We start from the raw sequence: 13185 nt of genomic DNA on the forward strand, positions 1-13185 counted from the left end.
GCATGTCAAGAATGAAGTGCATTTGCAAACACTTGTCAGGAATGGTCTAGCTATTACTTAGTCCTGCCTGGAGTGCAAGGGACTAGACTAGGTGATCTCCTGAGGTCCCTTCAGTCCCACACTTCTTTGATTCTGTGGGAATGGCAGGGGGCAAAAGAACCTTGAGACTGGAATGGCAAATACTGCAGTAGGCCAGAGCTGTACAGGGATGAAGCTTTGTAACTACACAGGATCAGAATCAATGAGAGGTTAAAGACGAGACGAGGGACCACCAGGAGAAAGTGGAAAAGCAAAGCTTGGTGCAGTTGTCTCCCACAAGCTTTGTCTGTTGCTGGTCTGCAGTCCACCATGTCAAGATATGCATACGGCATCAGTTCTCTGAGTCTGACTCTTAGCTGATCTGACCGTTTCCACTCACACACATAAGTAAGAAAACTGAAGTACTGCAAAACTCCTAAGGCATGAGGTCCTACTCTCGATCAGCCAATAAATACAAAATAGTTCAAAGAATTTCTTAGATTGTCTAATTTATTGAGAGGGCTTCTCTGCAGAGAGCATAAAGAAAAGGTCACTTTCTACACTTACTACTATGCAAAAATGGGATCTGAGTTTGGTTTTGGGTTGGGAAAGTGATGTTTTGGGCATTATTTGATTTGCTTAACTGGAGAGCTTTTTGAAAAATATGAACATCTTGCATAAAAAACTTCTCTGTGTTTACCAAAACTTTAAATTTAATTTTTTTCAACCAGTTGTTAAGCTGACTAGAAAACAGGATGAATTTGTCACTGAAATTTTCTCTAAACAATCACCCTTTTTTTAAGATCAAAATTTCAATGTAAAGTTTTGTCAATAATTCAAAATCCCGTTCTGCTTAAATGTTCATGTTGCAATCCTAGATCCGATCTACTCTACAGATACAAATGTGTTTTTCAAACCAATACGTGACACTCCTCTGACCCAGTTACATGGTTGTGTCCTCACAACAAGGTTTTCCCATGACACAAATGTGTCAACGCCTATTTGTTCTAAGCCTAACATCTTACCTGCGTTTGGATCGCTGCACAGGGGGAAAAAAATCTGTGCAGCCGTCTCTCAGCCTCATTAGCGGACAGGTTCTGGAGGACACGCAAGCAGAGTAGCACCAGAATCACACAAGGTAATATACTTTATGGTGTCCTACCATAGGGAGGATTGGGAGGAAGGAGGACTGGCCAAACCAATTGCCTAGATACAATCAGTGGGTCCTGTGTGCACTTCAAAACACAGTGTGCCAAACCAATTATAGGTAGACAACCATGCATCAGTCTAAGCCTATGGCAAGGGTAGAACATTTAGCTGCCATGGATACTAACAAACAAAGTATTAACCATGTTGTATGTGGACACAAACCATGTTCAAAACCAGCCATAACCCTACCTGGTTACAGACTCAATCTGTAGCATAGACAGGACCCAGCTGAAAAGGAAGGAAGGAAGGAAGGAAGGAAGGAAGGGAGGGAGGGAAGGAACACGCAGAACAGAGATGAGTTTGTTTTGTTTGTTTAAACCAAAGAAAATAACAATGTGCAGCTGAAACCTGCTCAGAGCTCCCTGCAGTGGAATGTTGGAGTCTTCCCTGGAGAACCATTCATGGCTCCTGTGCCTCAAACATGACCCTTTTCTGCACAAGATGAAAGCAAGCTGCTCTGCTTGTGAGAGCTGGCATTTTGGAAGGGACATGCCAAGGCTATTCTTAGCACCTGCCCTCTTCTGAAATGAAGATTGAGGCAAGGAAGAAGAGAGTCTCTTGTGTTAAATAAGCACAGCAGGGGGAATTATTAAATGAACGCTGACAAGTGGTTTAGTCACACAGATGAACCCAACTTGACAATGGTCTTAACCAACAGGAAATAATTTAGCTGTGCACAGAAGGCCTTAGATGAACTCACTGTCTCATTACTCTCTCCCTCATTCTCCATCCCCCCACTCCTTTCTATTGTTGGTTTCACCCACTTCTTGCCTTACATTAAATTATAGACTGTCTTTTCACTCTGTTTAGACAGCACCTAACACGATGTGGCTCTGATCCAGTGCACCTGGAATACAAAGAGCATGTACTATAGCAGTTTTTAAACTTGTGATAGGATGGTAGTTATACTGCAAGTTACATTTTACATATGAAAATTTAAAATTACAATTTAAGGATCAAAATACTCTTAAATCTACCATCCTGGTGCCAAGAAATTAAAATCAACACGAACAACTTTTGTTTTGCTTCAAATCTACAGACAAATATTTTGCAGCCCAGTGGCTCTCTAGTAGCTGCAAGCTAGCAAATACTATTCCCCAGAACTGTGAGGGTGAAGGGACTGTTGCACATGTTCCAGATTTGGCAAATCAAACATGATACATAAGTTGAAGTTAAAACATGATCATCTTGGTTAATTGCAGCTGGTTTTGAAACATGCAGGATGGATTGAAGTCCGTGCTCATCAAATGAAAGAATCAAATCAGAGGGAGAAAAAAATCTCAAGCTGCAAGCTGTGAGAAATAAAATTAATGTTAACTTTATTATCTTTAATCTCAGTGTATTTTTTCTTTTAGTACAGAAACTTGCTTAGATTTCTTTTTATTGCAAAAGTGCCTAGGAGCCCTAGACATGGATCAGGATGCCACTGTGCTAGGCACTGTACAAACGCAGAACACAAAGACAGTCCCTGCTCCAAGGAGCTTACAATCTACATATAACACAAGAAACAACAGAGGGATAGACAGACCAACATGGGAGTACAAGGAAATGAGACAATACTGGTCAGTATCATTGGTAGTGGTCTCTGCACACTAGCAGCCTAGCTGTTGTCACTTTTCTGACAGGCTTCACAGCAAAGGAGAGTTCTGAGGAGGGCATTGGAGATGTTGATGGGGAACTTCTCCCGGGAGTGAGCGGCAACGTGGGAGAAAGCACAAAGGTGCTTGTTTGAAAATGTAACAAGATGACAATGGAGGCTAGCATCATAGGCCTATCAGAGGGGAAGCTGATCTTTCAACACTGAATGAGAAATAATAGGGAGAGTAGGGATAGGTTGTGAATGGCCTTGAAAGTGAAGACAAGTAGCTTATGTCTGATACAAGAGAGAAGAGGGAGCCAGTGAAGGGATGCAAAGAGAAGGTGACATGGTCAAAGCAGGGCTAGGAAAGTGGTCTTTGCAGCAGCCTTCTGAATGGATATCAGCGGGGCATGACTGCCTTTGTCAAGGCCAGAGAGAAGGACGTTGCAGACAGTAACTGAAATGTGAGAAGAAAAGGAGTACTTGTGGCACCTTAGAGACTAACCAATTTATTTGAGCATGAGCTTTCGTGAGCTACAGCTCACTTCATCGGATGCATCCCAATGAAGTGAGCTGTAGCTCACGAAAGCTCATGCTCAAATAAATTGGTTAGTCTCTCAGGTGCCACAAGTCCTCCTTTTCTTTTTGCAAAGACAGACTAACACGGCTGTTACTCTGAAACCTGAAATGCGAGAATCACAGTTGTATTAGAAATAGTATCAGAGGCTTGTATTTCAGCACAGGACACAGGATTTGTTGTTTACATCACTCCAAGGTCTTCCTAATTGACAAGTAAGCTCTACCTTGATTGGATTCCTGCCTAGCAGGAAAATGGAATGCACGTACACTCCAGTGCTGCACACTATACCCGTAATATGTAATATGAAAAAAGAGCACTCTGACGAGATTCAGATTCCTTAATCTGGTATCAGTGGGCGACGGGTTAAATGGAAATGCTGTAGAGCTGAGTTAACAGCACCAGCTGGTCTTGAGGAGCAAGAGGGGCAAAGAAGATGGTAGTCAGGAACCTGAGAGAAGGAAACAGGGGGAGAAAGGTCAGGGTTGTAAACGAAGAGGCGATGAAACGGAAGAGACTAGCACGTGAGGGAGGGAACAGGTCAGCGTGGTCAGTTGAAAGGGAGATCCTGGAAACTGGAAGGTAGGAGCACCAAATACACCAAGAAAGTCAGAAGGGGGACCCCATGCCTGTTGATGTCCTCCACCTTCTTTTAAAGGAAGACAAGGCAAACAAGAAGATAGAAGGAACCACCACGTTACTGTAACTATTGGGTAGCCTTCTAGAACTGTAGTACAGGAGACATTAATATAGTGGGCTGGAAATACAAGGGTTGATGTATTAAATACAGACAAACACCTTAAAAAAAAATATATATATATATATATATATAAATAAATCCTAGGTATTTTAACTGCTACTTCCCAAAGGCACAAACTCATCCTTTAAAGCAAGAACGAAATCCGTCCTTGACTCCTGGTTCTTAAAAGAGAATGAAAGAGGTGGGAGCAACACAGCAGACTTCAAAATAATTTTTTATGAAAGATGAATTGAAGTAATGATAATAACCATGCTTTAATGCATCTACAGCATCTTTCAACCAAGGATAAAGCACTTAAATTGATATGCAAACTACACAGAGGGTTTGCTTTGCCCACCACTGAAATGCAGCCACCTTTGGGCTCTGGGTTTATTAACAAAATGAGTAGATGTACAATCTGGTCAAGCCTTCCTTTGTGGGTCAAATGAATCAAAGAGGGGAAATAACCATTGGTGAAGACCATCTGTCATCAACGCCACGTCCATTACTGCCAATATTCCAGAATTGTGCCTCTGCATCTCACCCCACGGCACAGAGCAGTGATGCAAGGTAACAAGCTAATCAGACCAAGGACTGCGGCACCACTACTCCTCAGCAGAAAGAGCACTGACTCTAGATGAGAAAGAGCTTGAATGGTGTCTGAAATTTGATCCTAGTTCCTACCCCAAAAGGTACAAAACCAGAGTAAGTGGGAATGTGTCTACTTCTGAACGCTTGTTACTGAATGTGGACAGCCTACTGTATGTGGACAGCCTGTGTCTTAAGCAAGAACGGGACAGCATTCAGTTTGAATATTTGTAAACACATTGCTATTTCTAATACAGACAACAAAAAGGCATGTCTGTAAAAGGAAAAAGTTAAAATACTTTCTAGTGACTAAGCAATACATTGTCATAAAACAAAACATGGCTTAAGGTTAGCCAAGGCATAGTGTGTGGCAATAATTTAGAGCCATGGAGTATTTGACTGTAGTAAGTTCCACACCTGAGAGCAAGGGACTTACCTTCTTTGCTAGTTGTAAACCACAGAAGGTTTTTCTGGCCAATACTCGGAGTAGAGAGGGCTCAAGTAAGAGTTCAAGATTGCTAACTACCTTTACAAGGATGCAAATTCCTTCAACTGAAGGAGAGACTTTGCCAGACGCTCAGAATGCTTCCCTCTGGTAAACAGTATCACTTTGGTCTTCTCCACATTGAGCACCCAAGTCCATATCTGTCAGATACAGAGCAAGGGAATATCTGTCTGGGTCCAATGAAAAGGAGATGTTGAGCTGAGCATCATCAGCATAAAGATGACACTGGATCCCACAGCCCTACGTAAGGTCTCTCACAGAGATTTCACATACCTACAACAACATGGGTACTAAAAATGAACTTCACAGAACTTTTCAAAAGACTTGGGAGAGGAAGGGCAGTTACCCATATAAATACTGTATTAAACACACAGCTCCCATTTTCCAGCCCGCATGAAATTTACCTTGATTTTAATTACAACATTCAGTTCCTTAAGATAGTGCAATTTCATGTCTTTAGACAGGTGACAAATGTTGTATATTTTGCACTAGATGCATAACAGAAGTTTGTTCTTCTTAAATAAAAGAAAGTGAAATCTAAATATGACATTGACATAATGAACTCCAGAAGATTTCCTCCAATTATGTCTAATAATCACGACTAAACAGAATCTACTAAAACAACTAAGGTCTTGATTTAATTTTGATGAATCCACCAAGAGTAGGTGGAGATTAATTATATCAGTGGTTGTACCACTCCTCTGTGCTCACTTACATGTGCACTGGCAAACCTGACCTAATTTACAGTGAAATTCCCAGAGAAACAAGCATCAGACCCACATTTATTTCAACTGAAGTCAGCATTAGTAATATTATTACAATGAATTCCAAATTTTTTGGATTATAAGTGCATAAAGTAAAATTTAGCCTGTCTTTTACAGCTGCAGCCTTTCATAAAAGCGAATGTAAAATACTGACAAGCCATATCTCAGCACTTACAATGCACCATGATGTCAGTGTGATGCTGAAGCAGTGTCATCTTGAAACATGGCATGAAGTCTTTCATTTTACAGCAAAGCTCTCTAACAGCAGCAAAAGAGTCTAATTTGGTGAGATGGCACAGCACAAAATGTTGAAAATTTTAATGGAATGCAATCAACCTGAAACCTAGCCAATTTCAAGATGCAAACTAATAGTACCTTCAGCTGCCCATAGTCTCCCTACCAGTTTCTGTGGCTTTACAATTTCACTGTCCTATATTTTAAAAAAAATGTCAAGGCTGCTTTTTTGGGGAGGAGGAGGAGGAGGAGGAACTCCTGTTGATGCATGAAAGACCCACATTAACAGGAAAAACTGACTGTGCAGGAGAAACAGTGAAACTGACAATGCACAAAGTTCTGCCAAATGTACAGAAAAATTGGAAAAATACAGAACATTCCCCTCCCCGCCCCGGGCTTTGTTACTGTAATTTAAGGCATCCATACTAGGTAAATCAAAACAGATATGATTTTTAAGTTGGTGTCCCTTCAACACCATCTAGTCTATTGATTATATATTCCAAAACTTTGTATATTTTTTTTAATGACCATTTCCCCATTTTTAATGGTTATCTTTTACCAACAGCACATACGTGTATTTTATCATACTGTTCTTGAAAGTAAAGTGCAATCTATTCATTATATGTTTAATACAGAGACTAAAAACTATCGATCCTTTAAAATTATGACTGCCTCTGACCCAAACGAAATATCCTGATTTACAAAAGGACCCATTCCTAATACAAATTAATGCAGATCAGGTCCTTTTCCATTTACAATAGGAAGTGTCCCTAACATTGTTAGTCCAGGCACCATTAAGTTACTACCTAAAGGCAAGATTCAGACATAACAGATTCCAGAGTTTGATGGATCAGAACAAAGAGCAATCACTTTTTCCAATTAATTTCTCATTCTCAGGAACAGTGAGGCCTTTATTTTCAAGTAGACAAACTAACGTATTCTAATTAAAAGGGACACTAGGAGGATCTAAGATAAAGGTTTTGTTTAATAAATATTTTACAAAACTTAATTGAAATGTCTTTATGAACATCCTTTTAAGTTTAGACGGAAAGCATGCTTTTGGTTTGGATGCAACGATTTTCCTGTGCTGTTTGCAACCTACATAGAGCAGGATTGGGTTAATACAGGTAAACAAGAAAACAAAATTGACCAGAATCAGATTTTAAACAAAAGGTAAATTGATTAGAATTCTTACTTTTTTCAGGCTGAGTTAAATGCAACTATATAAATGGTGAAAAAGTGCAAATTTAACATTTCTTTCAATTTTAAAAATCAAGAGCATTCATAAAGGAAATTAATTTATAGAATTTTTAATCCTTTTGTCCATCACACTAACTACTTTAAAGGTAGACATTTTCAAAATGGTGTGGTGCAGGGAGTTAGTTAAGTCACACTGGAAACCCCCTGCATTGAAAATGTACACAATTGCCTTTTTTAAAAAACTACACAGGCAAAAGAGAACCAGAAACGACAAGATGTGTTGTATCTTTACAACTCATCTATTTTAAGGGACGACTGCTGCCTACCATACCAGGAATGTCTTGACATTCCATGGATGCCAGTCGAAAGCAAATGCAGCCGATGGGATACAGAACCAACAGCAAAGTAGTTAAAATGGCCTGATGGATTTCTTTGTCAATTTGCAAAACTAACTGCTCCACAGCTGAGCAGTTGTATACCAAGTTCTTGCTCATTATTTTTGTGGTGTTCTTTTTCGCAAGGGAGTAAACATTTGCAAATTAGGTATTTATAACAGAATGCTGAATGCTATAATACTTAGAGAGAAAAAACACATGGATTTTATTAACCCCCTAGGACCCTGGCTTCTTTCCAGGTGGCAACACCTAGCAACTGGACGTTTTCAAGGGCTTTTAGGAGAGCCCTACGGACATTTGTACATGAGGCTGAGGAAAGTCTCCACAGTAGAAGTGAAGTGGGACAAGGCTACTCCTGCTTAGAGCAGAGCTCTTCATGGCAGGCACAAAATCTATCTCTATGTTTGTACAGTGCCTAGAACAACAGGGCCCAATCCTAGACGTCTCGGTAATATAAGCAACAGAAACCCACAGTGAACTTCACCTGGTGCTTCCCATGTATCTGAGAGTTCGTGACTTGAGCACTGTGTGGGCAACTAGCAGGGAGAAGATGGGTTAACTAGCAGTGCATTACCATGGAAGATAGAAAGGGGGCCGGGGGGTGACCAGCAACAGTAGGTAGAGAGAGGGAATAGTCTGAACAGGAGGTTGGGCTGACAGTTTTCAGGATTGTGAGGGGGCTAGAAAGAGGGAAGTTGATCAGTTTTGTTGTGTTTTCAAAGAGAGCTTCTGGGTGCTGAGTTTTTCTGAAAATATAGCAACATTCTAAAGTCAACAGGTTTAGGGGCTATGTCCATAGTAAACCATTTCCAGGAAGTTATAACTTAGTCCTGCCATGAGCACAGGGGACTGGACTAGATGACCTCTCAAGGTCCCTTCCAGTCCTATGATTCTATGATGCTATAACGCAATAAAACACACTCTCCAGTGCACCTTGACACAGGTCTCCTTTTTACCCTCATTTGTTTAAAGTGTAAGAGTGCAAGAAAAGAAAAAAGTTGATTTCAGATCCTCACTGAGACCTTGGACATAGGCCATGGGATGTTAAGAAAAACCAAGCCAACTAGCCTCTTTGTTTGCTTTGCAAGTGAAGTTACTTTCTCAGTGGGAATTTGCTACACATTTTTAACACTCAGCTTCATATATGACAGACAATCCTTGGATTTACAATCCCTTATGCTCTAACAATACAGGCAATAATGGCTCCTTTGGGAGAGTTAAAAACCATCAGCTTTTGAAGTAAGAGCAGTCAAACTATGTATTTATAGAAGAGTGCTTAACTATAAAGCTAAATAGCAGCTTTTAAAAAACTCTAAATGGGCCAGTAAGGTGGGCTCGGTGATCAGTGAAACCTGGAAGGTATATTCAGCAGGAGAGAAAAAAAATTAAGTGTGCTGAAAGGACTGCCACTCAATGTTAAATTCTATATACTCTCAGTATCACATTAGCTTTATATCACACTTCCTCTATAGATCTCAGTGTGTTTTACAAAGAATCATCCCCATTTCAGACATGGAGAAACAAAGGCACTGAGAGAATAACTGACATGCCCAAGGTTACATAGCTGGTCAGTGGCAGTGCCAGGAACAGAACCCCCGTCTCCTGCCTCCTAAATCTTGTGCTCTGCCCACTGAATTCAGGCTGCCTCTTTTGGGATAGACAGAGTCTCCCTTTTGAGGATACTATCTATGACCTTGTCCCCAAAAAACAGCTACTAACATTTCCGTAACAGTTGTTCGAGATGTGTTGCACATGTCCATTCTCTGTTAGGTGTGGGCGCACTTCGATACAGTCCCCAGAAATATTCCCCTCAGTGGTACCCGTGGGGTTGGCTCTAATGCCCCCAAGTGCCGTGCTCTCATGTCGCTGGTATAAAGGGACCAGCTGACCCCGTACCCTTCTCAGTTCCCTCTTGCAAGCCAACTCCAACAGAGAGGTCAGAGGGTGGGTCGTAGAATGGACATGTGCAACACATCTCAAAGAACAACAGTTATGGAAAGGTTAGTAACATTTTTTTTCTTCGAGTGCTTGCACATGTCCATTCCCCATTAGGTGACTCCCAAGCAGTAATGCAGGTGGTGGGATCAGAGTTTATGGACATGCTGATTGTAACATGGCTTGACCAAACCCGGCATCATCCCTGGCCTGCTGGGTGATGGTGTAGCAGGAAGAAAATGTGTGTACTGATGACCAAGTTGCGGCTCTGCACATGTCCTGGATAGGGACCTGGGCCAGGAACACTGCTGAAGAAGCTTGCACCCTTGTAGAATGGACAGTCAAGACAGCTGCTGGCGGGACCCCTGCCTGCTCGTAGCACGTGCGAATGCATGCTGTAATCCAGGTTGAGCGCCTCTGAAGTGAGATGGGAAGGCCTTGCATCCTGTCTGCTACTGCCACAACGGATCTACAGAATGGTTTTGTCCTCTCAAAATAGAGGACTAGAGTACATTTAACATGCAGTGTTTGGACATGTTGTTCCTCCCTGTTTGCGTTAGGTTCCGGAAAGAAAACCAGCAGGAAAATTGCCTGATTACTGTGAAACTACAAAACTACCTTTGGGAGGAATGCAGGGTGGGGGCATAACTGTATCTTGTCCTTAAAGAAGACAGTGTACGGTGGTTCTGACGTAAGGGCCCAAATCTCTAAGACCCTTCTGGCCAAAGTAATAGCCACCAGAAAGGCCACTTTCCGGGAAAGGTATTATAGGGAACAAGTAACCAGCAGCTCAAACAGGGGGCCCATGAGTTTTGATCAGATGGGGTTTAGGTTTCCCAAGGGAATGGACTCCAGAATCTGAGAGTATAGTCTTTCTAGGCCTTCAGGAAGCAGATGGACATTTCATGCGAGAAAACTGATTAGCTATCCACTGGAGGGTGGAACATTGAGATCGCTGCAAGGTGTACTTTAACTGACGGTATTGCCAGACCTTGCTGTTTTAGATGTTGCAGATACTCCAGGAACAGTCTCCAGAGACTATCGTATGGCTGGGAGGTCCAAATGGAAAAGCACTTCCACTTGGTGAGGTATATAGCTCTGGTAGAGGGTTTCCTGCTACCTGGAAGGACCTGGCGGACTTACTTGAACAGACCAACTCTATGGGATTCAGCCATGGAGCTTTCAAGCTGTCAGGTGGAGGGTGCTGAGGTTTGGATGGAGCATTAAACCATGGTCCTGTGGGATCAGGTCCAGGAGGAGAGGGAGTGGTATTGGAGTCGCTTCTAAAAGACATAGCAGTGTGGCAAACCAGTGGCAATGGGGCCAGACTGGGTCCTTGTGCACAAGTGGAATGGGGGGGAATTGTAAACAAGATGCTCCGTCCAAGGGAGCAAGAAAGCATCTGTGTGCGAGCCTGGGCTGTGGCCTTGCAGGGAACAAAAGTGGTGACATTTCTTGTTGTGTCTGGTCGCAAACAGGCCTATATGGGAAAGTCCCTCACTGCTGGAAAACGACCTTCACTATGTCGGGATGGAGGAAGCACTCACAATGACCAGGGAAAGACCTACTGAGGTGATCTGCCAGTTCGTTCTGGGCCCCCCGAAGGTGAGGAGCTTCGAGGTGGATTGAGTGCATTATGCAAAACTCCCTTAAGTGAATAGTTTCCCAACACAGGGGGGAAGAGCAAGCCCCTCCCTGCCTGCTGAGGTAGTACATGGCTGCCGTGTTGTCCGTGAGCACTAGCATGCTCGTTTGCGATGTGCGGTAGGAACACCTGACCGGTTAGGCAGATTGCGCCGAGTTCTCTGACAAAGATATGTGATGATAGCTCTTTCTGGACCCAAAGGCCCTGGGGTCCTGAGGTGCCCCAGGCGAGCCCCACCCACCCTAGCTCAGACACATCCAAAAGACTAGGGATATGGAAGACTGGAGCCTGATGAAGGGAACGTCTGTGCAGCCCATCAAGAGGGGGCGAGGACCAGAGGAGGTACAGAGAGCACGGAGTCCAAGTGGTGGCGGTTCGGTGAGAACACTGAGGCCAGCCAAGCTTGAAAGGGTCAGAGGTGTAGCTTTGCATACCACACTACGTATGTGCACAATGCCATGTGACCTAGAAGTCTGAGGCAGAAATGTGCCATTGTGAGAGGGTGGGCCTTGACCTGTGCTATTAATGACGCTGTCAGCTGGAAGTGGGTTTCTGGGAGGAAGGCCTTGGTCTGGGTGGAGTTGAGCACTGCTCCAATAAACTCGATCCTCTGCACTGGGCTGAGGGTAGATTTTTGTTTAATAGCAAGCCCAATGCCTGAAAGGTTGACTGAATGAGGCAGACGCTGAGCCTTGGACTGGCCTTTGACAAGCCTGTTGTTGAGATACAGGTACACTTGTACCCCTCACCTTCTCAAGAAGGCCGCCAGTACCGCCATGCATTTCATAAAAATCCATGGGGCTGCCAACAGGTCAAATGGAAGAACAGCAAATTGGTAGTGGGCCTGATTCACAATGAACCTGAATAACCTGTGTCCTTGGAAAACTGTGATGTAGAAATAGGCGCCTCTCAAATAGAGAGCAGCATACCAGTCCCTCAAATCCAGGGTGGGAATGATGGTGGCCAAGGAGACTATGTGGAACTTCAGCCTTTTGAGATAGCCGTTGAGATGGTGCAGGTCTAAGATAGGCCTGACATCTTTGGTTTTGGGAATTAGGAAATAGAGCAAACCCCCTCCCTCTTAAATTCTGAGGATTCTCCTCCACAGCTCCCACTCGGAGGAGGGCATGCACCTCCAGGGCTAAGAGTTGCTTGTGAGTAGGTCTCTGGAGAGGGACAGGGAGGGAGGGTGCGACCAAGCGGTGGAAACAAGCTGGAGAATATAACCCATCCCTACAGTACTCAGCACCCAAAGGTCTATGGTTATATGAGATCCTGCTCAGCTGAAGTGGGACAGGCAGTCTGAAAACAGTGGGAACATAGGATCCGGCATTATGGGAAATGATATATGCCTTCGGGCATCCCATCAAAAGCTCTGTTTAGAGCGCCCCCCCCCCACCCCGAGTCTCTGGGTGGGGTGGGTAGAGATGCTGAGGTGGATGGGGGTGGCTGTCTGTGCTTAAAACCCCGGCTTCATTTCTTTTGCAGGTTGGGATGTCAGAGTGGAGAAATGGGCACTCTGCTGACTCTTGAAATGCTCCCCCAAGGGTCCTGGGGTGTAAAAGCCCAGGGACTGAAGGTAGAGCTCTGGAGTCCTTCAGTCCAAGGAGCTTTGCATCTGTCTGGTCTGAGAAGAGCGAGGCTCCTTCAAACGGAAGGTCCTGGAGAGACTGCTGGACCTCCGTTGGCAGGCCCAACTACAGCCAAGAACACCTGTGCATGACCAGGAATTTAGCCACTGAGACTGTCACGTCCAGGGTGGCCTGCAGGGAGGCCCCGGCTACTGATTTCTCCACA

The 13185-nt window shown here is 43.6% G+C and overlaps 1 protein-coding gene across 4 annotated transcripts in view; it reads right to left on the reverse strand.

The window, feature by feature from the left end:
• SETD2 (SET domain containing 2, histone lysine methyltransferase) overlaps window positions 1-13185 on the reverse strand; it is a 115345-nt gene that overhangs the window by 22743 nt on the left and 79417 nt on the right. The window lies entirely within an intron of this gene.

The sequence above is a fragment of the Eretmochelys imbricata genome, chromosome 2, assembly GCF_965152235.1.
Source record: "Eretmochelys imbricata isolate rEreImb1 chromosome 2, rEreImb1.hap1, whole genome shotgun sequence".
Classification (NCBI taxonomy): Eukaryota; Metazoa; Chordata; order Testudines; family Cheloniidae; genus Eretmochelys; species Eretmochelys imbricata.